The sequence below is a fragment of the Lactuca virosa genome, chromosome 4 (genome assembly GCF_052849685.1).
Source record: "Lactuca virosa cultivar CGN04683 chromosome 4, Lactuca_virosa_CGN04683_v6, whole genome shotgun sequence".
NCBI classification, from domain to species: domain Eukaryota; kingdom Viridiplantae; phylum Streptophyta; class Magnoliopsida; order Asterales; family Asteraceae; genus Lactuca; species Lactuca virosa.
This window is the reverse complement of record NC_136429.1, coordinates 168,490,277-168,493,960: the sequence shown is the minus strand read 5'-3', so window position 1 is coordinate 168,493,960 and position 3,684 is coordinate 168,490,277. Positions and strand designations below refer to the sequence as shown.

Below are 3,684 nucleotides of genomic sequence, written 5' to 3'. Positions count from 1 at the left end.
AATTAGTGTCATAAGAAAAAAAAATTAAAAACACGGAGGGCGCTGTATCTTAAATGCGCGTCCTCTGTAGGTGTCGCTTTATAATTTTTATGAACGCGTGTTCCTTAGTTACAAGCGGGAAAAGAAAAGCTAAAAATTTAGAAAAGCCCGCAACCCTTTTTGCCCTAAGCGTTTTGACGCATCTTTCATTCTCCTCTCACTGTTGTGCAACTTCTCAATCACAGATCCAAGGTTACGATTTCATCTCCATCTCTCGACTTCATCATCTCAATCAAGAAAAAAAGGCTTCTGATTTCCATTCATCTGCTTCATCTCTGCTGTGATTTCACCTGCTTCATCTCTACTGTTCTTGAGAATACTCGCCAACAGTGTTCTTGCACTATTCCTTGACCTGCTTCTTTCCGTATTCTTTTCTCCATAATATCTTCAAAGACATTCTCACACGCTTTCTCAAAAAATCATTTGTTCTCTCTCAAGAACCCTAGCCGTCACTCACACCACCATATTTGTAGTGTGTTCTGTTCCGATGTATAGGCATCGATGAAACAAGGAACCGTGATATGGAAGGCCACCCAAGTATTAACTCTTCAAGATTCAGACCGCCAAGGGTTCATTGATTTATATTTCCCATGTTAGAGTTTTTGGCCAATGTTCATCATTTTCGGGTTTCTTAATTGCCCAGGTCTGAATACTTTGGTATTTCTTTGATTTACTTTTCCTTTTTTACTGATTTTTATTTATGGGTTATCTCCACATCTGCTAGATCGCACCACGACCACGACCTCCACACACTCTTCCAAGTTCCAACCGTTGCCGTTCCCAACACCACCGCAAACAAAGGTTCGAATTCCCCTTTCTCACAAGCTGGAAGATCAAAAGAAGTTTTATGGTTAATTTTGCAAACTAAGGGTTTATTTTAATTCCAATTTCCGTTGAACAAGTCGGTAGTTTCTCCATTTATCTCTTCTATTTCAGTTTTTCTCAAATTAGGGCTTGCTATTACCAGTCGTCATCAATGGCGGATTACGAGATTCGTTGCTATTCGATTCATAATCATCTTTGACCATTTGACTACCCGACCCATTTTTGGAGTCTTCAGAATTGCTACACGTTGTAGTGGAGTCGCAACTTGAAGCACCATTGATTCAGAATAATACTCGCTCATGGTTCGACAGTTTGGCAGATTGAGACGAGCACAAGGACCATACATGACTCGGGCAACTTCATCATAAGCTAGGGAAGCTTCAACTGCTGACCCGAAAGTTCCAAGCCATAATCGACTACCTCTATTGGGTTCTCGAATCTCAGCTACCCATTTACCCCATGTTCGTTGTCTTACACCTCTGAAATTACACCTCAAGTTCTCAGGTCCTCCTTTACCTTTCATGCAACCTTTCTTTGATCCTTTTGCAGGAACTTTACGTGTTGGTTTAGCTTTTTCATCTAATTTATCGATCTTCTTGTTGTATTCCTTCCATTTCGCTAGAGGATCTGCTACCCCTTTTGGGCCTTCGCGTCTAGTTCGTGATTTTCTCTTTCTGGAGGACTCCATTGATGAAGAAACTTGAGTAGAATGAACCATTTGTGTGTTTCTGAATACAGAAGAAGAAATGAGCACACAGGTATTTAATATATGGGGTGAAGAAACAAGTGGTTAAGAAAACGCCAAATGAAGAGAATTTACTTGGTGCCGAAGTTAGTTACGATTTATTAAATTAAATAAAAAAAAGAAAATTTCAATTTTATCTACCGTTGAACAAGTCGGTAGTTTCTCCATTTATCTCTTCTATTTCAGTTTTTCTCAAATTAGGGCTTGCCAACTGTATGATGAAATGCCTGAGAGAAAAATTACAACCAAAAGTGCATTTTGATTCCCTTTCAAACACTTCAACTAACTGACCATATTACCCTTGTGGTAGTTAACTTTTGTATCATTAGTGAACTGAACTTGGTTCTCTGTAATGTGTAGACAAGGCAAACTGCTCTCTTTTCTGCAACTCAAACAAAGAAGGTAAAACCTTTTTTCATACACATTTGTATATTTTAACTGTTTATTTCATTGTTTAAATTAAATCATGATAATATTTATTTATTTATTTATATACTTGTTTCTCAGGTTGAGGATCTTGCACGCCTATCATTTCAAACTACTCCAGTGTACATTGATGTAGATGATGGGAGAACAAGAGTAAACAAAATATTCTCTTTTTTTGTTCACTATATTTTTGAGTTTTCAATTAGAAGTTATGTTTATACTTTATAATATGATACTGTAGACAATAATATGCATCATCTTGTTTCTTACAACTTTTGTCTGTACCCATCACATCAAAAGTTAAAGAGTGGAGCGCTTGATCATCACCACCGCTAATAACATTGCAAGAGAAGCAAGATTCACAACCTTCTCCTCCTCTAACATCTGAAACATGCAGGCAATTCACCCTCGACTGGTGTCCAAATTCGCCCCGTATCAAAGTCCGGATACATGTTGCTGATGCATCTAGCTTTGTTCAGCCAGGAAGCATGATTGACAGGTACATTTACTTGTCAACATAAAAAGGATTTAAAGTCTAATGTTTACTAAGTTTGTTAGATATTGTTTGTTATACTATAGAGAAGCATTACAAAGAGGAAATCCAACACTATTTGTAACATCCGGATTCCCAGGTATCTTATTTTAAGTATTTATCTTGAGTTTTAGGGAGGGACTCGGCGAGTAGGCGCTCAGACTCGTCGAGTAGGAACGCGAATTCTAGTCTGGTTTAATGATCGGACTCGACGAGTAGATGCGTGGACTCGGCGAGTCCGCGTTGTAAAGTGAAACCCTAAATCTCAGGGCCTGAGCCCTATTTAAAGGCCCTTATGGCCGTCATTTGCGGCCACTACTCCCCTGTGAAAACCCTAGAGAGAAAGGAGAGCTTAGAGAGCATTTTGGAGGCTAATTCTTCATCCTTTGGTGTGATCTTGCAAGAAGGAGTGGGAAAATCCAAGCTAGATCGATTGTTGAGCTTGGATCTGTGTTGTTCACACTGAGATTCACGTTTTGAGGTACAAGTTCCTTCCCATTTCGGGTATTTGATAGATTCCTTGAATCCAGGGTTTCATTTGCACAATTTTGAGTTAGACTGTGAAGTATATGAGGTCCCTTTGGGTAGAGGTGATAGATCTGGACCTTGAGAGGTCCAAAAGGTCCCAAGCTTCCAGCTTTATGAGGTTTCTTATAAGCCTTGAGAGTAAAACCCCATTTTAAAAGTTATTTCTCCATTTTTGGTCTTATAAGCATTGCATGAACGTAAAGTTTGAACCTTTACGTGACTTTCGAGTGTTAGAAGGTTGGATCTATTGGTTGGTGAAGCAGATCTGACCTCAAAAGATCTTTTGAGTGTTTTCATGAGATGAACTCGCCGAGCCCATAAGGGACTCGATGAGTCGAGTCGGGTTGCCTCGCGACTCGCGACCTGTGACAACCCGCTGAGTGTAGGGTTGACTCAACGAGTCGAGTGAGGACCAGGGGCGAAGAGGACATGCATGTACTCGCTGAGTCACACGAGTGCACTCGACGAGTCTGGTCAAAGTTGACCGTTGACTTTTGTTGACTTTTAGGGTTTGGTCAATGTTAGGGTCTTTGGGCCATGAGAGGGGTAAAATGGTCTTTTACCCTTCTGAGAGTACTAAGAGAGGTAT

The 3,684-nt window shown here is 40.0% G+C and overlaps 1 pseudogene; it reads right to left on the bottom strand.

Annotated features, from left to right (window-relative positions):
• Positions 1–267: 267 nt before the first annotated feature.
• Positions 268–1,582, bottom strand: LOC145105338 (uncharacterized; annotated as a pseudogene).
• Between the last annotated feature and the right edge of the window lie 2,102 nt (positions 1,583–3,684).